Genomic DNA, 25,597 nt, shown 5'->3' with positions numbered 1-25,597 from the left:
AGTGATTTATTGTAATGTGTTTATAATGTACCTCAAACACTTTAATATAGCATTATAATCTTAAAATTTATATCTTTGAAATTTATGCAAAAACCTGCAGTAACATCCCTGAGCACAGCTTGGCAAGTGAAGTTCAAGCTGCATTTCAGACCCATTCACCCTCTTTGCTGGGTGTACTTGTACAGTGAATAACCTGCACAACTGTACATGGTGGTCCTGCTTATTAATTTTTATAGTATTATAGAATGGGAAGAAAATTTAGTAACTGTCCAGATGAATATGTTTACATTATAGATGAGAAAATGAAGCCCAAGGACAAGAAGAACTTTTTAAAGTTATTGAATAAGTAATTCTGATAGTTGCCAATGTCTAATGGCATCCAGAATTATCCTATAAGAAATTAAGGCATAAAGACGATTTAATATTCAGGACAGTTTGTAACCTATGTAAAACAAATTCTGTAAGAATATTTTTGCTACTATTTTTTGGACAAATCCAATATATATTTATTTCATTCCTTAGACCATTAGAACTTCAACTTTCTTTTTTTCCAGTTCACTTTTGATTGTTAAACTTTCCAAGATGAATTTCATGCATTGTTATTATCGTTTATTAATTCACAAGTGTATAGTAATCATGACTTCTATACTTAGAGTGTATTATGTTTCCTTAGACGCTTGATGTAAGTTTCCACACAGCTCAACATTTTGAATTAGAATTTTGAATTGATACCTGTCTGAACTTAATGCTTGTGCTCGTAACCATTTGTCTATACTGGCTCCTTATGTGTTTGATCATAAAACTAATTGTGGTTTACCATTATTAAGTGTTTTAGAATGTACCAGCAATGATATTTAGATTTTACATGAGTAACCTCATTTAGTTATAACAATTAATAATTACTATTATTATCCCCATTCTACAGATGAGGAAATTGAGGCGTTGAATAGAAAATGGGTAGTTTGACCCTGAATTCACTCTCAACCTCAGCTAACCTAAACTACAACTCTTGTCTCTATATGACAAATTATAAATATTTTGGTTATGATTGTTATATACTGATAGTGCTTACATGTGTTACCATATTTGAGGAGTTATAAACCTATCCTTTAAAATGTGTTTTTTTTTTTTTTTTTTTTTTTCTGATTAGGCACCATTCCCTAGCAATCACTCTTGTTTTAGATGCTCAAAAACCGGAGTTAGTTCAAAGCCACTTAATATTTCGTAGAGCCATAATAATGTTTTATATTTCTCAAGTCTCACTACCTTTAAACAATGAGGAGCAATGTTTTATTCATAATAACATTCTGTTCCTTGGACAGTGAAGTGTAATTCAGCATGATTTAATCTAGGACCAGATATCCTGGTTCACCAAAAGAGAATCAATTTGGTATGGTCTAAAGAGTGCAGTCTTTGGAGGTGTGATGTACACTGGTGGTTCAGTTATTAACTAGTTGTGTGACCTAAGGCGAGACATTTTACTTCTGTAAATCTGTTTTTCCCTCTGTATAGTAATGAACTTATGTCTTCTAGTACTGTTATTCTATTAAGTCTGAATTTTTCCTGCAGTTAGAATATCACAAATGCAGTAGAACCTCAGAGTAAAATAGACATAATTTAATTTTGTATTAACATAGCATTATAGGATCTTGAATTTCCTTTAGATTACTATTATGAACATAATTTATCATTGTGCATTAGGTGTTTAGAGCTGCTATTAATAGTGAAGTCCTATTAAGAGAAAGAAAACAGAATTAATTGTATGTGTAGATGAAATTCTGGTCTGTAGTAAATGTTGAACTGCTTTTGTTTATTTGGTTTTTTTTCTTCTTTTTTAAAAATTTTATTTATTTATTTATTGATGGCTGTGTTGGGTCTTCGTTTCTGTGCGAGGGCTTTCTCTAGTTGTGGCAAGCGGGGGCCACTCTTCATCGTGGTGTGCGGGCCTCTCACTATCGCGGCCTCTCTTGTTGTGGAGCACAGGCTCCAGACGTGCAGGCTCAGTAGTTGTGGCTCACGGGCCCAGCTGCTCCGCAGCATGTGGGATCTTCCCAGATCAGGGCTCGAACCCGTGTCCCCTGCATTGGCAGGCAGATTCTCAACCACTGCGCCACCAGGGAAGCCCCTGTTTATTTGTTTTAGTAATTGCTATTTTTCTTCTGATTTTCCTTGTAACAAAAAACATTCACTTTTAAACTTCATTATATTCATTTATTTATTCAGAGATTAATTTTTTATTGTTATCTTCATAGTGCTTACATGAGTGTCTGGCACATAGTAGGCAATCAATCAATATTTATTGAAAAACTGAACGGTTTATAAGACATATATTAAGCCACTCTTGTACACTTAGCTCAATGCCAAATATTGGGAAAGTATAAAGATGAATAAGTCAACTTTTGTCCTTAAGGATCTCAATATTTAATAGGAACAAACCAATATATATGATAATAATTGCAGTATAATGTGATAAGTACTCTAGTAGACATTTAATTAATGCTGTCTAGAGGCATCTTGGAATATTTGAGAGAAGAACTCTGTTTAATTGTCTTTGCAAATTAAATGGAGGTATATCAGGTAGAAAAGAAGGACATTGACCACTGTAGACTGAGTAAAGTAAATGTGAACAGGGACATAGTATATTGGGATAATGGAGCAAATATTGCAGCATAGGATATGGGGATGGAAGAATAGAAATGAGGCTAAAGAGCTTGAAGAGACACTGTGAAGGTGCTTGCGAGTCCTATTAAGAATTTTTACTTATTTTTTAATAGGTCACTTAGTTAAACTTTCTACTTGGAGTTAAACAAGGCAGCTTGGAGTCAATAGAGATTTTAAAGCAAGGGAGTGACAGGGATCATATTTGGTGTTTCCAAAGGATAACTACAGTGGAATAATTCCTTGGCCCAAGAAGATGCGAGGCTGGGTGAAAGGAGACCCATTTGCACAGTGAGAGGTGGCGAGCTACAGAATTTACAGGGAAAGATTTCAGACTTTTCAGTTTTTACATGCCTGTTTAGTAACAAATATTTGCAAGTAAACTACAGTTGCGGTAAAAGTATTTACTGTGTACTACTATATACCGATGCTAAGGTATTATGTACATTTTTAAACATCATGTGAAATTTTATTAAAAATTTAAGGATTAGATTTAACATACATACCAATAGAATTTCTATTAATATCCTATACCAATGGATTATTTTATGTAGACCTGGAATATTGCTCACTTACTTTAGATATTATTGGTTTAGAAGAGAGCGTCTCAACTTTGGCCGTGTATTGGAAATAGCAGGGTGTATTCTAGAACAATTACTTCTGAATCTCTGGATGTGGGACCTATACATTTGAATTTTTCTATCGCAGAGGATTCTAGTGTGAAGTCAAGGATAAGAACCAGGTAAAGGGATTAGAAGAGTGATTTCAACCCTGAGCCCAGAGAAAACAGGAGAGAGGAATGGTAGTTATATTAGAATCACATAGGAAATTATTTCAAACTACATCCATTACTTTACTTTTCTAAAGACTTTGTATATCCATCTGGGATTGTATTATATGCTTTGGGTTCATCTAGATTGAATTAAACTTAGACGGTTAATCTAGACAAAGAAGCTGGCTAGGATCTGATTTAATATGTGAATTTGGAGTTGGAGAGAAGATGACTGGTTTGCAGGAAAAAATGTGGTAAGTTTGACTATGAATATGGAGCTGATACAGAGTAAGGATTCCATGTTGACTCTAGGATTTCTCAGCGTACTCATATACTGAGAGAGGAAATACTCAAAGAATAAAAGTGGTTATTGTTATTATTTTTTAAGACAAGTGGTATTGGTGAAGACCGTGTGTGTTTAGGATTCAATCATATGAGGCATCCAAGTGGTTATGTATGACGAAAGTGGTATTATTGATTTAGCACTTGGGAGAAAAATCTGGGCTAAGGTTATAGATACTGAAGCTTCCCACATAAAGACAGTAGAGAACATTATATGGTTGAGTAATATTGAGTCAGGAAGAGTATTTAACAAAAAAGGAAGAGAAAAAAGATAGAACCTTAAAAAGGACAACATATGGAGAAAAATTCATAAAGACCAAGAAGGAAAACAGCTGGAGGCAAGGAAAGAAAGGCAGCAGAAATGAATGTGGTAGGCCAAAGTGAGAGTAGAGTACCAAGAAGAGGCAGTGGGCAACAAAAACAAATTCTGCAAAACAATCTAATAGGATGAAACCTGAAAAAAGGCTTTCTAATCAGGACAACTAAGAGGTTTTTAAACTCTAAATTGAGAAGCGTTTCAATAGGATAAGGACAAAAGAAGTTTAGACTGTGTGTCTCAACCTGAAGAATGTTTGGCAATGGAGGAAGGAATAAGATATGAAAATGCATTTAAGGAAAGTTTGAGGGGCTGTTTTTATTTAATGGAGAGATGTGGTCGTACATGCATATGGAGTAAAAAAAAGTATTAAAGTAGAAAGACAAAAATGGCACAATGGAAAAACAAACTGAACCCAGATTATTTTATATAGTTTTTTTTTTTTTTTCCCCAGCATCTAAGGTATTTTACATTTCGGAAATTGTGTCTTATTTTAATATGCTGCTGTAACATATGGCTGTGACATTTAATCTCAGTTAATGATAAATCAATGATACATGTGAAAATAAATATTTTTATAGAAAGTAAGCAAAAGTTTTTATTTTGACTTTTCTTTTAAATTAAGTACTGTTGAAAAGAAATAATCACTAAAGAGGATTAGATATGTGCAATTAATTTCATGGGTGCATTTCTTGTTTGGTTTCACCATAACATGACTTTCAAATACAAACAAATATAAAGAATGTTGATTAAAATTATATCTATTCATTTAAATAATAATAGTAGTAAGAATAACGTGGTACCAGATGACATCTGTTGCATATATGCACTGGGGAAAATTGTGATGCAGCCTAAATATGTCTTCATGAGCCTTTCATTTCTTCTATTTTAGTGTGTCTTTTGACCCACATTTTAAAATCCTTCTCAATTTGACATTGCTGTGTGCTTTTTCCTGAACCTTGCCATCCTTTCATTAAAAGTTAATGTTTCTTAGTAGAATCAGTTAGGAGAGCTTTCTTATATAAAGATGTTACTGATGCTGTTTTAATTAATGGCTGAAGGTAACTACATAGTTTATCTACATTCTAATCGGGTTAGCACATACCAGGAGTTTGGTCCTTAACTTTGCATAATCAATAAACAAATGTTATTGTCCACCAAAAAACAGTCAACCCGTTAGGGTCTAGTTCAATCTAACCAGTCTCCCAATGGGATTAATAATAATAGTAATTATCCTAGAAATAGAATTCACTATTATATTAATATTAACCACATTAATATTTACCATAATATCTAGCTGGTATTTGTAGCTATCATTCAGTTCATTGGGCACTATTTTAATGTGTCACATATAGGAACTTATTTAATCCTTACAATTCTCTGACAGTTTTTATTATCAATCTTAATATCAATCTATTTCATTCTTCTTCTTTTATATATGAAGAAATGCAAGCACGAAACACTTAAGCAGCTCGTCCAAAGTCATATACTAAGTAAGCGGCCGAGCCAAGTTTCTTACCCAGGCAGTCTGGCTCCAGAATCTCTGCTCTTAAACACTGTTCTATCCAGATTTATACAGTCTAGTTTAATATAAATAAATTTGCAAAGGAAAATACCAATGTCAGCAGGTGAGTGTATTTTTTGCCAGTAATAGCTAAAGGTTTATTTCTTGTTGTTTATAGAATCGTATTAAGGGCCGCCAAGGGCTAATTCCTCATGGAAACACTATTAAAGGATTTCTTCACATGGAAGAGTGCCTGATGGGGGATATGAGGTTCATTCATTCAGTCATTCATTCTACAGTACTTATTAAGTGTCTACTATGTCCTCGATGCTACTCTATGTGCTGTGGACCAAAGCTCTCTTGGGGCATGAGACAGGTGGGGAAAAGAGACAATTAAAAAAATAGATATAACACTCTATAATATAGTACAATGTAATAACATATAACCATAGGACAAGATTCTGATTCCATAAGTGTGTCTTAAATTCAGAAGAGTAGATTGTACTTAAATGGAAAGTGCTGTGCTCCATGTTTGTCTCCTCTCTCAATCCTGTGAAATGAGATGCTAGCTCTCAACCCTCGAGAAAGCTGTTGGAGCAGTCTGTGCACAGACCTCAGTAGAGATGGGTTAAAACAATAGCTAAGGCGGCTAAGAAAAAAAAAACGCTTTTCAATAGAAGTCCAGAAATGATTCCCAGACAATAGTTTTGCAGTAAACAACAGGGCAAAACTGGGTCCAGAGGACTAAACTATAGTGAAGTAGCATGAAAGCACACCAGCAAAAACTAGGTGAGCTTGTTAGAAAAGTTCTGAATGCTTTAAAGCTGGGATAGCTTGTATTTTGTTCTCAGCAAGTTGAAGAACAATCTTTGCACATATTTAAAGGAAGATACTGTTGCTACTTTTCCTGTAACTTTGCCTCCTTGTACAGAGTACTGACTACATTACTGGATGTTGAGTGAAGTGCTAATTCAAAAAGCGTAACTGCAGTCCTGTAGTACATGATTTAGTAGTCTCACCTGTCTCATTTTATTTTAATTATTTTACTTATACTTTAGAAATATGAACAGGTGTCTTTATAGAAAAGTGTAAAATAATAATCTGGGCTCAGTTTGTTTTTCCATTGTGCCATTTTTGTCTTTCTACTTTAATACTTTTTCTACTCCATAGAAAAGTGTAAATAGAGCAAAATGTATTATATAAACAGAATTCAGCGTGGAAAAGAACATTTTTCCCCTTATTTTGGTCATCTGAAAAATGAACATCTGTACCTTCATACTTGCTGCAATTTTCCACCCTAGCAATTACTCACATGAGCTAGTGGGATATAATTGTTCAAGATTTGTGTTCATCTGTGCAATTTAGTGGAAAAACTTTTTAGGTTAAGCTGGCCAAAAGATAGAATTTTATTGGATGGTTTACCAGTTAATCAGCTTTGTTTTATGATGGCTACAAGTTGGCATCCTGCATAAAGGGATATGTACACATAATGGATTTCTTCAAAGTGTATGATACATAAAACTCAGAAATGTCAAATACTAAATGTAGGAAAATTGGAAAACATCCACTCCAGTAAATTAAAATTATAAGTAAAGTTTAAGTTTCATGATTTGCTTTGAAGAGTATTTTCAAATTACCAGTGGATAGTGACTAAATATATGTTTGGTAGAAATTTATTAAAGGGTAAATACTGAATACATTTTCAAGTCATTAATACTTTGCAAGGCGAATAGGTCATTTCTGAATGTTTTTGCCTATACAGAGTAAATGTTTTTGCCTATATAGAGACACTTTGGAGACTGTTGGTATTAGTGGTTGTTATTTATAAACTTTTATTGAGCAGGGAGCAAAATTTGAACTGCATATTCCTTTTCTTATTCATTTTATAAAAACTAATGCTTATCAGGTTATAGAAGTTAAAGTGTGCTTCCTCTGATACTTTCAAGTGATAGATTATCATTTTTTATTGAAGTATAGTTGATTTACAATATGGTGTTACTTTCAGCAAAGTGATTCAGTTATACGTATGTGTATGTATATATCTATACTCTTTTAAAATTCTTTTCCATTATAGTTTATTACAAGATATTTATGTAGTTCTCTGTGCTATACAGTAAATCCTTATTGTTTATTATCATTTTTTATTAAAGATTGTTTTAGCAAGTATCTTTGTTGCAATAAAGCATAAAACATTTAAAGGAGTTTTTTATTTAAGCTTAGCTTAAAGGATCATTGTGACCCTTGAAAATACTAAAGATGGTGGGAATATTTAAATTGTGTAATTACTTCTGATTGTTGCCGTTTTTATGATTCAGTATCAGAGCTGAACTAAATGATAGTGAACAGATAAATGGAAAGGACTTGGCTGTGGAATTTGACACACCTAGGGTTATGCCTAGGTCTGCCACATACTAGCTACAATTCCTTGGGCAAAATTCTTAACTTAGAAAATGAGCAAAAAAAATGAGCACACCTCCCTTGATTGTTTTAGGGATTAAATGGGATTATTTTGTTCATTCAAAAAAATATGTGTTTAGGTCCTTGTTATAAAAAGAAACAGTGCCAGACCCCAGCTATGCAGAGACAAACAAGACATTGAAGCTTAGTGAAGATACCAAGATGGAAATTAAACTTAATATTAAAGCAGTTCAGTCATAAAACTAATAAGATGTGTAGGGGAGGAAAAATTGTTTTTCCTACTACCCTCCTGTGTTCTCTGGCTGGTGCCCTGTAAATTGGACTGACAAAAGACCGATTAATAGGAGAAAAGCATACACATTTATTTAATATGTTTTACATGTCACAGGAGTCTTCATAAGGAAATGAAAACCTAAAGAAGCAGTTAAACCTGAGCATTTTTATACTAGGTCTGATGAAGAGTAGAAAGTCATGAAAAACATGATAGGACAAATAGGTGTGAGCTAAGGATAGTAAAGTGGATGGAAATAAGCAAGGTCTGTTAGTTCAGGTCCCTCTCAATGGCCCTCCATCTTCAGCAGTAAGGATTCTCCTTTCTTCCAGGTATAAGATGCACCCCTCACATAAGGGTCTTATGCTTCAGTGGAGCAGAGGGAGGTCAGAGGATCCTTATTCTACCTGCCATTTCTCAAATTCCTTCATCTTAAAATATTCAATGTGCCATTCAGGGATAGTGTGTTCTGAACACTGTCGTGTGTATTAAAGATAGCTACCAACATTTTTGTGCACCCATTGTGTCAGATACAGTTTCCTAAGGATGAGTAGAGGGAGAAGACTTAACTAATGAAAAAGGATGCTTGGGGATTATCTAGTACACCACGCTGAGTGTAGTGTAAACCCACCCATCATGAATTTTTTTCTTTCCTGTTCAAATCTGTAAGTCAGAAAATCATAGAATACAGCTCCATAAAATATTTTTTTTTACCATTTTATTTTGAACCATATTTTTTTAAAGAGATGTTTAGATATTTATCAAAATCTAAGTATATTTATGATATTCATCCCTCTGGGATAACAGTTTAATTTCATCATTTTAAGAAAAAAAATGAGTAGAATGAATAAACATCTATATACTGATGTAAGAAATTTGAACTAAATTTGCCTTCTAAGATTTTTTTTTTCCAAAAAAAGAAAAAAAAAAGAACACAATTTAAAAAGTGCATATTGGGATAACAAAGCATCCCTCCTGTGGTGTTAAACTGATTTAGTGAGTAAGAACCCTGATTTTAGAATTAAACTGATATGGTGTGTATCCTGGTTTTTGTACATCTATTCCTCTTAGTTTTATCACCAATAAGTTGTGATAATAATAGTATTAAACTCATATGGTTCTGGTGGGAATTAATGAAATTAATGTATAACAAAATTTTAGCCCAGTTCCTAGCACAGCATAAAATACTCATTAAATGTTAGTGTTATTATTTAGGACATACACACACACACACACACACACACACACACACACACACACGTACCTTCCACCTAATATTGAATGTGTTAAATATTAGTTTTATTTGGTTATTATCATATGGTACTATTTTTGATATACTTTGGGAATATCTAATATGAAGCCTAATTCTTGTCCTCAAGGTTTTAACAGAGCTTAGTGTTTAAAAGTATGGGATTTGACACAAGACTGACCTAGGATGGGATCCTGATTACCCCATATAGTAAGCAAAATATCAGTTTCTTCATTGGTAAAATAGTGAAAACTTTTCATCTGCCTTTGTGAGGATCGAATAAGATTCAGTTCTTAATTCAAAGCCTTCCACATACAAAATGCCAGATTTTTAGCTATTTGTAGTAGAGGGATGAGAAATGATATCATGTATACTTATGCAATATATGAAATAAGATGTATTTAGTACAATGTATGTTTTTCTCTCTTATAAAAACAATATAGGTTCACTATATTAGAAAAATCAGACACAAATGTACAAAGGCAAAGATTAAAAATTCATAATCTCATGACTCAGAAATGACTACTCTTAATAGTTTTTCTTCTCTTTATGCCTCTGCTTTCTACATATATGCATATATATTTATGTTTTTTGCAAAACTAGAAACATATTTTATATTGTCCATTCCCAAAGTATATTACTAAGGATTTTATTTTAGAAAGAGGGCACTGGTGTTCCTCAAGTAAGTTATAAAACTTAACGAAGTAAAGTTGGCATGGTCAAATGTGTTTGGAAAATACTAGGGCAACAAAGTTAAATGAGTTTCTTTTTATTGTAGGACTTCACAGTACTTTTAATATGCTAATGAATGTTGTAATTTTCCAAAGGTTGGCTATAATATAACATTTTCCAAATATAAATGTCTTATTTTTTAAGCAAATACATATTAGGATCACTTTGAACTAGCGTTTTATAGAGCGTACTTTCGGAAACTGAGTCATACCTATTTTTATATGCTTTCTTTTTTCAATTAACATTTTATCTTGAGCATTTTATTACTTTATTTTAAAAAGAACATTATGTTTAATGTCTGTGTAATAGTCCCTTATAATGAGGTGCCTATTTTTAATAACAAGTCCAAAATTTCTCTTTAGAATGAGTAATGTGGGTATTGAAAGTTTGAAATTCAAAAAGAGCAAAGCTAACACAGCCTAAAAAAGCTTTAGGGAGGTACATATGAACTGGGGGTGAGGAGGTGCTGCAGAGAAATATCGAGCCAAAGAGATGTCAGGTGAAGCCATTTTTATATTCCTCTAGGAGGAATTGTTTCAAATAATTTCATGGCTGCCTGTCACTGTGAAGCAGATTCTGTTCTTTCCTATATAAATGGTATTCCGACTGCTACATGCCTTTTTCCTTTGTTCAAGATCATTTTGAAAGGATAATTTTTAAACAAAATTATCTCAACTAGGAAGTTGCAAGGAAGAGGTTAGGAAAATTTATTCAGGCAGGCATTTTAATCAAAGAGGTATTTGTTGGAAATACGGTTAAAAGTGTAGTTGGCCAAGTCATACAAATAGTAACTTTTTTTCCCTTTGAGCTCTAGCCCAAGGCTTTGGAAATGAGTTATGAATGTAAATAAATACAAATCAATAGGAGTTCTGTTTTTATTTTTTCACTGGGAATTTCTGTACAATTTGAGAGCAACTTGCTGCAAGTTCAGCAGATGATTAAGTTTAACCTTGATGCTGAGCCAGCAAGATTGGCTTACTTTCTATCAGCAAGGGATGTAAATTTACTTGGACACATTTTAATTGGCATTTATGCAACGTGTACACACAGATGCTGAATTCATTGAGAAATCCTGAGTGCCATCTGTTTAACTAGCTTTGCCCTCTATTAAAGTATATGATAAAATGAGACTGGAAATCTTTGGCTTGCTCTTATATTTATCTTACACTATACGGCATTTCCAAAGACCACCTTATTAGTGTGGTACTCTGATAGTAATGCTTACTAGAATAACCTAAAAATATACTTTATTTTCTCTTTCCCTTTATAAGGACTCTTTAAGACAGTTTTTCTTCTACTCTTTCCCTTAGTAAAAAGCTTATCTTTATGAAGTAGCTTTTTTAAGTTAAAAAATATGTATTTTTGTAGTTTAAGGTAATTTTCTTAGTAAAACCGCTGAGATTGCTGTATATATAGAATTATAAGTACTTTTTATCAAACTTATCTTCATAATAAATTTAATGCTTCTAAATTTTAAATGATTTTTAAAATAATTACTTTTATTCCCGCTGTAAAGTTTGACGTACAAGCGAACTTTTTAAGATCAGTCCTGTATTCCACATATAATCAAAATGCTAGACTGGACCCAGTTCCAAATGAAAGAGCTATTTGCTTTCCCTGAAAGATTTGGGGTAGGCAACAACAATATCCCATCATATCTAATATACAGAACTTGAAGGAAGGGCTGAAATTATTATAAAAATTAATGGGGAAGTGTTCCTCTTTAATCATGCAGTACCTTAATACGCATTTGAAAAAAATCCAAAATACACATTGATTCATTGATGAGGTATTAAGATTGGAATCAAATTACAACCATACTTTCCTGATATATTAAGTCTTTTACTTAAAAAAAAAACACTCAAACCCTCAAATTGTTTTTTGTACATTTTCCTGTTAAACTAAAGTAAGTATGCAGTCTTAGGAGAGCTGTCACTTTTTATAGCTGTCATGATGACAGAATGAACCATTTATTTTATCAGTATAGGCCTTATATCTCTGTGACAGGTGGAGATTATGATGACATTGTCTTCAACCTAAATTCATGAGCCTAAGAATGAAATTCCTAAGCTAGAAGGTTTTCAAAACTGAAAGTAAACTATCAGATATAGTACCAAATTTTTAAATGGTTGTTATAGGAATGGGTTTAGTTAATTTCTTCATGTGGTTAATGCTTATTACAATGATATTACTTAGTATATTAATATAATTCTCTCCTTATTGTTGGGTTTCTGGGACTGAGCTAGCAAGAAAACTACAAAATCAGCAACCCCTCCCCAGTGAACCACCTTGAGCAAATCTTGTGACTGACAAGGACTTTCAATTAAAGCCCCAGTTAAAGCTGCTTCAGAAATACTCTAAATTCCATCTCAAATTCGAAAAAAAAATTTTTTTTTTGAGAATTAGAAGCTCGTTGTTATCTTTGGATTCTGTTGTAGTTTTTAGTAGATAATGATAGTCTAATTGGAAGTCAATGGGCTTTCTTAATCTATTTGGGTTGTAATAGCATTAAACCTTGCTGAACTCAGTTTTCGCATCTGTAAAATGAAGCAGACATGGGCTAAAAAGATCACTAAGTTCCTTTTAATTAAAACATTCTATAATTCAAAACAATAAACATATGAAATAAGATCACAGAGTATAGAGTGGGCTGTTTATCCTTTATCTCTCTCCTGCCTCCAAAGTATAAAACTTTAAAACATTTCACTAAATCCTTCTCTGTTGAATTCAGTTGCAAATCTATTAGAATTTTTCCTTTGCGTTTAAGATGAAGCAGAGTTATCTATTGAAAATCCACATCCATTTCCAGCAACATGGTTGGATCTTGGGCACATTATGCTAAGTGAGACAAGTCAGACAGAAAAAGACAAGTACTGTGTGATATCACTTATATGTAAAATCTAAAAAAGTCAAATTCATAAAAAACAGAGTAAGATTCTGGTTACCAGGGGCTGGGGGGGTAGGGGATAAAATTGATGTTGTTTAATGGTACAAACTTGGATTGAGCAGTATATTATAAGTATAATGTATAATGAATAGAGTATAATGAATAGAGACAACAATGTTGTACTATAATTATGTAATGTGAAATATGGCCACCTTGGCAGTCATATTACAATATATTAAATGTATCAAAGTAGCATGTTGTACACCTTAAATTTACACAATGTTATATGTCAATATATTCAATAAAAAAATTAAAGAATTCCACAGAGGAAAAAAAAAAAAGAAAATCCACATTCAACTTTTATTTATTTGTAGCTTCTAATTAATATTAAATCTTTTAGTGCATAATTATCTCTTACACCTCCACCCTATAAAACTCTTACTTCATATACTAACCTTAACTGATTAAACTACTCACACTGTCTATGTTGGTTTCAAATTCCTTTATGTACAGACTTCCAGTCTTTGAGGCCTAAGTTAAGAAGTGGGCAATGGGGTAGCAGGTATGAAATGCAGTAGGAGCTGAAGAAGGAAGTGGGAAGGGAGGGTTGGCTGAGGAGTTTCCCTGGAGTCAAGTCCAACAGGGGGTTTCAACATTGGCAGCATCATAGATGGAGACAGTTTTTCAAAGGCTCCCAGTAGTAGGAACTCAAATAAATGTTTGTTGACTGAAATAAAATAAAAAATGAATAAACAAAAAGGTAGGCAATCAGTTAGGTGGAGTTGGAAGATGAAGAGCAGGTAGCATTATTTTGTAAAGTCTGTTTGTAGGCTTGTATTATCACACTTCATGGTGAATACATGGCTAAAAGTTACAGTTGCTTCAAAAAGTATTTCAGTTTTGCACATGTCAATCCCAAACTCCCTAACTTGATGATAACCTGGAAGATTAAGGTATCAATTTCTTTTTTATGGTAAAGATGATAAACTATCACATATATTAAGTTATTTAAATTGGAGGCAGTGTTCATGGATTAAAATGTTACGAACAGCTTCAAAGTACGGAAGGTGCTTGCTCTAAACGTTTTCAGTAGTTCATTTTCTAGCCATTAGGGTACAAAATCAAAAACCTACAAAAAATTTCTCTATTTGTTTTTTTTTTATGTTTTTACTTTTATTTGTTATTTTGCTACCAACACTGAATTTATGTGACCATGTAATGCAGATAGGCTATTTTAATTGCCAATCTTGACTTTGAGCCAGCTCTTATCCTTGTTAGAAATATGGTAATATGTTTCTTTCAAGTGTTACTTAGATCAATTAATTATGGTTGTAGGAGCTGTCAATTATTTACAGTATTTGAGAGTAAAATCATGTCTCTTGTGTCACTTATCATATTTCAGGGTGCTTATTTCATCTTCTTCTTCTATATTTAATTACCTTTTTCAACATGTCTACGATTCCCTCAAATCCTGGAACATTGTATAATTACTGGTTGTGTTTTTTCTTTTCTGGTTATGATGCTTTGAAATGCCTTTCTTTGATTCTTTTGTTTCTAAGCAAAGAGGAATAGTGAGATTTTTATTATTTAAATGTTAATAGTTTGATTAGTAAAGACAATAAAGTTAGTAATTCTTAAAATGTTATACTTTCAATCAGAAAAGTTAAACCTAGCTGGTATTTCCTTATATGAAATGTTGGTCATGACCTTTATTTTTTTTGAAGTTCAAGAAGAAATTGGTATGCATAACTCAAGTAAAGACTTTTCTCTCTAGTTCTGCCCTTGAGAACACAAAAGAAAAAATTAATTTAATTTAATTTAGCACATCATTTGTTTAGTGACATTGGAACATTAAATGATGTATATCACAGATTATTATATGTTCACACAAACTTCTCTTTTTAAACAGTGAATTTGAAAATGTTTAACCAAATAAAATAGCAAGTAAAAATATTATTGAGAGTAGGAACAATGTGATTTTTTTAAGTTTATTTATTTTTTTATTAATTTTTATTGGAGTATAGTTGCATTACAGTGTTGTGTTAGTTTCTTGCTGTACAGCAAAGTGAATCAGTCATACGTATACATATATCCACTCTTTTTTAGATTTCCTTCCCATTTAACAATGTGTTTTAAATTTCATTATTTTCCTACCTTTTGGTATTTAGGTCAAAGGGGTATTTGATGTTTGCCATGCTTTTTTTAAACTAGTAAATAATCCTTTACTTGACTCAGCTTTTTGCTCATGAAGACCTTGCGATTCCTCTATGATGTCTGCAAGTTCTGAACTTCATCTCTATTAAATTATAGGTCATTGTCAGTTAAAAATAATCATGCGTTTGAAGTGGACCCTTTATATATTAGCCTAAGATATCTGTTAAAAGAGTCAAGAAAGCATATTTAGAGCTAGAAAAATTTATAATTTATCAGGATAATGTACTCTTGAATCATTATTGATAAAGAAAATATTCCTGTTTTGAAAATAAATGTGAATTTCAGCTATGTAGATTTTTAATGAAATTGAGCTCTTTGAGACTGAATATACATGATTAAGGATAGGAACACCAAATTAACTTAGCATCAAGTTCCCTTTAAAAATCCTGAATTTTACAGTGTGAAAAAATGTTTATTTTTGTCCATAAAAATTTATAATATTGATTTTAGGCATCCAAGTTTTATGAGTATTTGAAATTATTATGTCAGCAATTGTGCCTTATTTTGTCAATTGAATTATTATAAATTTCAACTTAGAAGGTTATACACTATTAATAATCAGTTTTTGTATATCCATCCAGTAGTTGATAAAGGATACATGATTAAAATTGAAAACTAAAGTTGTCATTCTTTGTTTAGTTTTTATTGTAACTCTTAAAGAAGCGCTGATGATTGAGAGAGAACTTGTATTACGTATATGTCAGGGAGCCTAGCAAATATTTAGAAAACAGACAAAAGTTTTATGATCATCAGAGATTTTATTGACTAGCTATAAACTACTTGGTTAAAAAAATAGTAACAACTTTTGGCACTTAGAAAATAAAAAGATGTTAAAATAGAAAAGCAGAAGTTACAGCTGCTCCTTGTGGAAAAACAAAAGCCTATACATTTGTTTAATTTACAAGAAATGTTGCTGTTCCAACTGGGGTCTGTTAAAGAAGAAAAGTAATCCCAAACTTGCCAGCATTGCAGAGAAACTGAGAGGTTTCTTTGTATTTATTTGAGCTCCTTACAAGTAGCTAATGGTTTTATAGTTCTTTAAGTTGGTTGTAGGGTATTTTAAAGAACTGGTCAGCTAACCTGGTCCCAAGAACCATTTGTTCCTCATTATAAGCAGAGGTCTTAAAATCTCCAGAGAAGCATTTGGCCCTCTTCACCCATGAGACTAGGTTTTTGCTTATTTGATTCCCATTTTGACTACTGATCATTTAAAATTGTACTTTGATCTATTGGGTCATAGATAATTTACTCAACCCAGTGAACATAATAATTACATTTGGTTTGAATTGTTTTACTTCATATTCTACAATTAAGCATATAAACCATGTTAGCATCAGCTTAAGTTTATGAAATTTAACCAAATTTTGTTCGAGGAAGATAATTCCTGTGTATTCATGAGGTTCTGTACATGCTTTAGGTGGTGGCTCCCATTGTAATAGAGGTGAGTTGCTAACTTCTTTAATGCTGGTGACTAGATTAGTGGGTGTGAGGGCTTAGCCATTTTAGAGCAAGTGGTCTTCAAACCAAAATACCTGTACATTTCAAAGGTGTTATGGGGTATGGTTGTTTTACATTTTCCAGATTCTCACTCTCCCTATATATATCATTTCTAAAACTGAGGTACCTGAAAATGTCCTTACTTGTGGATTCCCCTTAGGTTTTTATTTTTATAGAGCAATAATTATTTTTATTGCATTGTTTTATCACGTTCAATATTTGTTTCTTTTGCATCTGATACTTCCTTAGGAGGCACACATTTTATATTATGTAAAACGCTGAGGGTTATTGGTAAAGATAGCAACGGTTAATAAGAATTATAAAATGATTTGCTTTTCTACCAATTTAATCCCTAGTACCTTAAGGCAAGGCTTGTTAGCATGACTCCAGCTATCAGCAAAAAGAGGTCTTAAACTTTGTCTGCCAAAGAGCTGAGGGCTGAGTGAACTCTCACAAGGGCTGTGTAGTTTGTTAGGAAAAGGCAGCTCACACAGCTACACAATTGCATGTTTGTTATATTCCTTGGAGATTGAAAGCTCTGTTAGGTACTTGGCATTATTATTCTGAAGCCCCGGACAGCCCTGTGATGATAGGGGAAGATACGAGGAATTAACAGATCTGAAATTTATTATGTTGGGTAATAGTAACAGTGATTTAGGGCAGATTGTCGTCAATTAAAGACTCCTTTGTTTAGTTGATATGTCTGTGTGTGTGTGCTATTTAGACTTCGTTTTTTCCTGTCACTTAAATATTCCTTTCATTTGAGGTTAGGGGGAGATGTTTATAATGGGCAATATTAATTATGCTGCACTAAGATACATTAGGGAGAATAGTTTGGTTGGGGTTTTTTTCGGTTTTGTTTTTGTTTTTAAATCCAATAGCTATTTTCTCGGGCTCTTCCCGATTACTGGAGAGGTTTTAACGAGATCATTTTAAACTGTGAGGATTTTTCTCCCTTGAGACTGTTGCCATTAGACTCCCCATAAAATCTGAAAACTGCTTTTAGCCCTTCTCCTGTTTAGCTGCTGGCATGGAGCTTGAGAATGTAAAGAAACACCTGGAGCTCTGTTTTTGTTTTTTAACAACTACCTTTGTTTCCCAGTAAATATTTTAATTAGAAAACATTCTAGTCTTTCTCAGGCACTTCAGAAAATGCCTATGAAAACAAAGTATGAAAAATAGTTGTATCAAATCAGTCCTACTGTGTCCAGTCACTCATTTGTACAACCTTGAATTCTTTTAGCGCCTGACTTCACGTCCTCATCTGTACAACCTTGAATCCTTTTAGCGCCTGACTTCAGATCCTCAACTGTACAACCTTGAATCCTTTTAGCACCTGACTTCAGGTCCTCATCTGTACAACCCTGAATCCTTTTAACGCCTGACTTCAGGTCCTCATCTGTACAACCCTGAATCCTTTCAGCGCCTGACTTCAGATCCTCATCGGTACAACCTTGAATCCTTTTAGCGCCTGACTTCAGGTCCTAATCTGTACAACCTTGAATCCTTTTAGCGCCTGACTTCAGGTCCTCATCTGTACAACCTTGAATCCTTTTATTTAGCACCTGACTTCAGGTCCTCATCTGTACAACCTTGAATCCTTTTATTTAGCACCTGACTTCAGGTCCTCATCTGTACAACCTTGAATCCTTTTATTTAGCACCTGACTTCAGGTCCTCATCTGTACAACCTTGAATCCTTTTATTTAGCACCTGACTTCAGGTCCTCATCTGTACAACCTTGAATCCTTTTAGCGCCTGACTTCAGGTCCTCATCTGTACAACCTTGAATCCTTTTAGCGCCTGACTTCAGGTCCTCATCTGTACAACCTTGAATCCTTTTAGCGCCTGACTTCAGGTCCTCATCTGTACAACCCTGAATCCTTTTAGCGCCTGACTTCAGGTCCTCATCTGTACAACTTTGAATCCTTTTATTTAGCGCCTGACTTCAGGTCCTCATCTGTACAACCTTGAATCCTTTTAGCGCCTGACTTCAGGTCCTCATCTGTACAACCTTGAATCCTTTTATTTAGCACCTGACTTCAGGTCCTCATCTGTACAACCTTGAATCCTTTTATTTAGTGCCTGACTTCAGGTGCTCATCTGTACAACTTTGAATCCTTTTATTTAGCACCTGACTTCAGGTCCTCATCTGTACAACCTTGAATCCTTTTAGCGCCTGGCTTCAGATCCTCATCTGTACAACCTTGAATCCTTTTAGCACCTGACTTCAGGTCCTCATCTGTACAACCCTGAATCCTTTTAGCGCCTGACTTCAGGTCCTCATCTGTACAACCCTGAATCCTTTTAGCGCCTGACTTCAGATCCTCATCGGTACAACCTTGAATCCTTTTAGCACCTGACTTCAGGTCCTCATCTGTACAACCCTGAATCCTTTTAGCACCTGACTTCAGTTCCTCATCTGTACAACCTTGAATCCTTTTATTTAGCGCCTGACTTCAGGTCCTCATCTGTACAACCTTGAATCCTTTTAGCGCCTGACTTCAGATCCTCATCTGTACAACCTTGAATCCTTTTAGCGCCGGACTTTAGGTCTTCATCTGTACAACCTTGAATCCTTTTAGCGCCTGACTTCAGGTCCTCATCTGTACAACCCTGAATCCTTTTAGCGCCTGACTTCAGGTCCTCATCTGTACAACCCTGAATCCTTTTAGTGCCTGACTTCAGGTCCTCATCTGTACAACCTTGAATCCTTTTATTTAGCACCTGACTTCAGGTCCTCATCTGTACAACCTTGAATCCTTTTAGCTCCTGACTTCAGGTCCTCATCTGTACAACCTTGAATCCTTTTATTTAGTACCTGACTTCAGGTCCTCATTTGTACAACCTTGAATCCTTTTAGCGCCTGACTTCAGGTCCTCATCTGTACAACCCTGAATCCTTTTAGCGCCTGACTTCAGGTCCTCATCTGTACAACCCTGAATCCTTTCAGCGCCTGACTTCAGATCCTCATCTGTACAACCCTGAATCCTTTTAGCGCCTGACTTCAGGTCCTCATCTGTACAACCCTGAATCCTTTTAGCACCTGACTTCAGTTCCTCATCTGTACAACCTTGAATCCTTTTATTTAGTGCCTGACTTCAGGTGCTCATCTGTACAACCTTGAATCCTTTTAGCTCCTGACTTCAGATCCTCATCTGTACAACCTTGAATCCTTTTAGCGCCTGACTTCAGGTCCTCATCTGTACAACTTTGAATCCTTTTATTTAGTGCCTGACTTCAGGTCCTAATTTGTACAACCTTGAATCCTTTTAGTGCCTGACTTCAGGTCCTCATTTGTACAACCTTGAATCCTTTTAGCACCTGACTTCAGGTCCTCACTTGCAGTTGGGGGTGGCAGTGGAAGTGGGGGAGGTTGCACTTAGATTGTATAAGTTTATGGTTTTAGAAGCTGTAGTAATACAGGCCTATTTTACGCATTATTTTAAAGGCAAGGAATGACGACTCCACATTTCAGTTCGAAATGACAGTGAAAGCTGGATGCATTTCGAAATGGCACAGAAGTGGAGTTCTCTTATAAACTGCCAAGGAGACAGACTCAGGTCTGAGTATCTATCTCCTAAAAAGCCCATAAAGTTTAGTGCTAAAAATGTAGGCTCTGGTATCCCACTGAATCCAGGTCCAAATTTGAATCCAGGGTTATCACTTAACTAGCTACATACAGTATAGCTATAGGAGCTGGGGAAATTTATGTACCCTCCCATATGTCAGTTTACTGCTAGACCTGAATTCCCCTTCAGGGCAGCCCCAGTTGGAGCAGTCAACATTATCCCCTTGATCTATTTTGCATGTTAAACCTTTGTCTAAAATTTCAGTTGAATGAGGCATTCTGTGACAAAAGAGAAAAGAAAGAAAGAAAGAAAGAAAAAACCCAAATAAGTGCCTTGAAAGCATAGATCAACTATATCTTGTTTATCTTATTAGCCACCACCTCCCAGTACAATAGTAATTTTATTGAATGAATGAACGAATGAGTGAATCACAAATAAATCCTCAATAGTTTCATAATGCAGCATTTTCCCAGGGAATTTTACTATGCTTTAGAGATTTTGGAAACTTTTGACAAATGTGAATTTTCTGACTATTCTAATTATGGAATAACATTTATTATGCTATTGATTCTCTTATGCATAAATAGTAAATTAAGCTTAATTGATGGCAGTCCGGAAAAATGCCCTAATGTCTTGAGTTGTCTTATTCTCTGAACAAAATGACTAAGTGAGCTTTTATTAATTTGCTGCAAAGTATGGATAGCAAAACAATATTTCAGTTATTAGTAATCATATGTATATCATATATATCACACATATACAGACATATATAATCACATATTAGTATATATACCTATATAATCAAAATCGGTTAGTTTTGTGTCAGATTTTCAGTCAGTTAAAAATGATATGCATCAAACTAAATTAAACTTTGTCATCCTAATAATTATAATATAATTAATCAAGAGATATGAGTTAGCAATTGAGATTTGGAGTATAGTATCATAAAGGTCTAAACAGGTAAATATGAGTCCTGTGTTAAATACTAAGGGGGAAGAATTTGAAACCATAGTATTTTTAATCAATAAAACAATTTTCATATTATTCTTCTCCTCCCAAATTATCAAATTTTACATATGTACACATAATTTGATAATATGGGTTTCTTATTTTTCTATTCTCCTCATGGGAGGATTTGTCTGTATATTATCTCTCTGTCCTCTTATCCCTTAAAAATGGCACGTTCAGTTCTTCAAATCAGAAACCTGGGGTATCACTGTTGACATCTTTCTCTCTTTCAGCTTCAACCCCTCAAGAAATTGTTTTGATTTTTACCTCCAGTGTATACCTCTCCTTTCCCCTTTGTACCAAATCCAGTGTCATCATAATAGTATAAAAATAATCATCATTTTTCCCCTTAATTACTACGATAGCTTTCTAATTGGTCTCTCCACTTCGGTTCTTATTTCCCTCTTCGTTTCATTCACAGAGCCACTAAAATGAATATTTAAATAGGATAATTCCAGCTCTGCTTACAAACCGCAGAAGTGGCTTCTCATGGGAATTAAAATAAAAGCTGACCCTTTATCATGACTGCTGTGCGCAGGAGATCTGGCCCCTCCTTCCCCTGCCAATCTCATGGTGCACCAGTGTCAATCTGTCCCACTAACCAGAGTCTGAGTCTCTTAAAGTTTTTTTCTTCAACCTGGATTATTTCCTATGCCTGCAGTGCACTTCCATAGGATAAGTTCTATTCATTTTTCAGGATTTAGTTGAACTGTTATTTAAATTATGTCCTTCATTAGTTTCTCACACAGCAATCCTATCCTTTCCTTCATGCCGTGTATCACGATTGTAGCTATGTATCTATGCATGTGTTTATTTGACTATTGTCTGTCTCCTTTCCATACCTTGCACACCATGAACGTAGGACTCGTGCTGATGTTAGCGCTATTTCAGATATAATACCCAGCATTCAGAAGGTGTATTGTAAATATTTATGTTCTGAATGCCTATTATGTCTTGGGCATTATTCTAGGCACTGAATACATAGAGTGACAAAAACAAACTTCTTGTTCTCATGGAGCTGACATTTGAATACAAAAAGCCAGACAACAAATAGATAAGTATATTCCTTTGATCAAGGAACATATATATATATATATTTCTATTTAGCAGGGCGCTAAATAGAAAGTTGGATTTTAGAAAAGAAAGAACACGTCTCTCTTGCCCTAATCAGGGTCCCATACCTCAGATAGTCTCATTCTATCTGTGTTTTTTTAACCCTGCCAGGCTACTCCTGAATGTGACTTTTGCTCTGGCACTTAGAAACCCTCATCAATGGCATTCTTTGTCCTCCTTTCCATTTGTACTGGCAGCTGAGAAATTTGGCAATTCCTCACATAGTGACTAATGGTAATACTTCTTTGCAGCTGTAATGCACATATAAATGGCAAGTCCTGTACAAACACTAAATAATTAGTCTTCGTAATAACCCTAGCAAGATAGAGTGTAAAATTTTCTGTTCTGTATGGAAATAACTGAGCCATTGTGAATATACCTATTAAAATCACAGTGTAGTGGTGGGATACATGGGGTGATTCTAAAATCCCTGACTTCTGTTTTTTGACTCCTAAATAAACATTATCTACAAATAATGCTCTATCAAATGGTGTTTTCCATAAGCTGCATTTTTCATTAAGAAATCCATTTAATTTATAGTTGAAAGTGTATAAAAATCAAACATCTAGTAAGCTACTGACATCTTTAAGTGAGAACATATGATTTTAGCAACCTGACTAACTTTGGGAGTTCATTTTTTATGATCTACCAGATTGCAAGTCTGCTGAATATTAACTATTTAAATGTTGATCCTTATTGAGGTACGCCTTTCTCTGGAATGCATCATAGGTTTTAATGTAAATCTAGCATGCCAAACTTCACCTGTTTGTCTTGATGACTTGGTGCTGGTGTAATACACTCTAGGGTACATCTTGTAGCACACATGATTCCTGAAGTGAAATAATGAAACCAGGAAACATTGACTGCAGAGATCTGTGAGGGCTTTTCCTAGGAAGTGTCACTATGCTGTCCATGTTTCTGCAGAATGGGAATGTGGTTTAAGCTTGGACCCAACCTGGAAGTAATTCTAATCACTAAAAGAGCAAGGATAGCTTGTCCCCATTGCTGCCGCCCAGTAGAACACAGAAGCATGCAACTGTGTTTAAGCCTGTTCCTCTATCATATGTTGTTTAAAACAAAACCCAATAAACAGCTATTAATTACTTTCATTTTGGTAATTTACCTTTCTATTTGCAGGGCTTTGTATTCAGTGCTAGTTAAGATTGAGTGATGTTTGGCATCCATCCATACTATATCACTTTTTCAGAATGTATAATTTTTTTTTTTTTTAAGTACTGCTTTCCTAGGGTAGAGCATAGAAGGTTTGTGAATCTTCAAAAGCTGCAGTAGTTGAGAAAATAAGTGCTTTTACTGGCATATTTTCTTCCAGGATCTTAACCAAAGTATAATTTAAGGTTTCAAAATAAAGTTGCATGCTACAAAAAACACAAGTGGAAGATGACATAATTATTGAAGAGCATTCATAGATATTTTCAGTGTCAAATTTTAAAAAGTAAATATGTACCCTTTAGGAAATGATCATGACTAAATCATAACTTTATACAGAATTGATGTGTGCATGCATCATTTAAAATATCAAATGCCTTAGCTTTAGAATATGATGCTATAAAATAGATAATACTTCATGAAAGATTATTTTATACGTTATCGTTTTAGTTTTTTTTTTTTAATTGTTTAAAATATCTTTCTGGACATTCAACCCTTTTGTTGGAATGCTTTTAAAAGTTTGGAATTATGATTTTATTTTAAGAAATGTTAAGGAGTTTTGAAAAACATTTGTACCCCAGATAACACTTTGTTCTTCTGGGTAATGCTGTGACCTTAAAAAGTAAGAATGCAAATAGTTACGCCTTTATGATATGCTTCCTTACCTGGCTCCTAAAGCATATATCTTAATACAAAATAACCTGCAATAAACCCTATTGTATTACCATTTCCTGACAAGGTGAAGATTAATGTTGTTTCTTGACCTACCTCACCACTGATGTAAACTGTGCTGCAAGAGAAATACAAATGTTATAGCACGGGTGCCAAGCACCCAAGTATGTGCTCAGTACAGATGTGTTAAATGAAAGAATAATAGTTATTTTAAAATGAAATACAATTTACTTATGTTAAGTAGACATTTAGATAAAGAACTAAAAGTATCAAAGAAGTGAGTAATACAGTCTCTGCTAGTTAAAGACAATAGAAATGGTTAGTGATTTTGAAAGCAATTGAAGTGGTACATTGTTACCGAGGCAGGCTGTCTCTGAGCACCCTTAAAGTTGTTGTTTTTGGGAATACGCTTCCTCATTTATTTTCTCCTCAAATATGCCCCATTTTTAAGGGTTTCATTCATTTTTTTCCCTTCCCCTGTCAACTGCTTGCTACTATTTGCTGCGAGGTTTCATTGATAAAGTAGTCTTTTTAAGTAGAAAAATAAATTCCCAGGACTGCATATTCTCTTCCTCTGTTTTTCCCAAGATACCCATTAAAATTCTAATTAAAATGCCCGTATTTAATTAAGATGCTTATTATTGTGCAGCTTTTTCAGTCATTTTGTTGTTGAAATAGAAGAATCATTATAAAAGGACGACATATGTAATCTGAATGATGATTTCTAATTCTCAGTATGCCAGTGAAAATCTGTAGTGGCCTCTTCCGAACGTGGAAAAATCTGAGAAGATACAAGAATACACGATATATTCAAAGGTAGCCATTTGAGTGTCGAGGGAAGTTTCTCACTCAACTTCAGTTCTACTGGAAAGAGGCTGAAGTATTAATTATACCATAATAGCTATATATTTGGAATTGTGCATACAGTGTTAAGATCAGATGGGTGGGCAAGTTGATCGAAAAGTGTCCTTGGTGAACTCTGCCCGTCTTTACAAATTCCGCATTCGTAAAATGAAACTAATAAAGTCACTTTTTCATAGCCTTGTTATGAGGATTAAATGAGTGGATACTTGGCATGGTTCCTTACATAGTATATGTTCAATAAACGTCAGCCATTGCTAACATTATTATTATATTGCTAACAGTATCATTATTCTTATTTATGTGATGAGTTCCTCTCCTCCTGAGGAGCCTTAGATTATTAAT

General features: G+C 34.0%; 1 protein-coding gene and 1 long non-coding RNA gene across 2 annotated transcripts in view; one reads left to right on the top strand and one right to left on the bottom strand.

Moving 5' to 3' along the window:
* ROBO1 (roundabout guidance receptor 1) overlaps nt 1-25,597 on the top strand; it is a 928,971-nt gene that overhangs the window by 763,889 nt on the left and 139,485 nt on the right. The window lies entirely within an intron of this gene.
* On the bottom strand, nt 14,247-18,451 carry LOC309629551. The gene is made up of 2 exons (XR_014245108.1): nt 18,404-18,451; nt 14,247-18,088 (listed from the first exon to the last, which is right to left on the bottom strand). It is a non-coding gene; the product is annotated as an uncharacterized lncRNA (long non-coding RNA).

Source organism: Balaenoptera borealis (assembly GCF_965194805.1).
Source record: "Balaenoptera borealis genome assembly, chromosome: 5".
NCBI classification, from domain to species: Eukaryota; Metazoa; Chordata; class Mammalia; order Artiodactyla; family Balaenopteridae; genus Balaenoptera; species Balaenoptera borealis.
The sequence above is the reverse complement of the archived record's forward strand: the minus strand, read 5'-3'. Positions and strand labels throughout refer to the sequence as shown.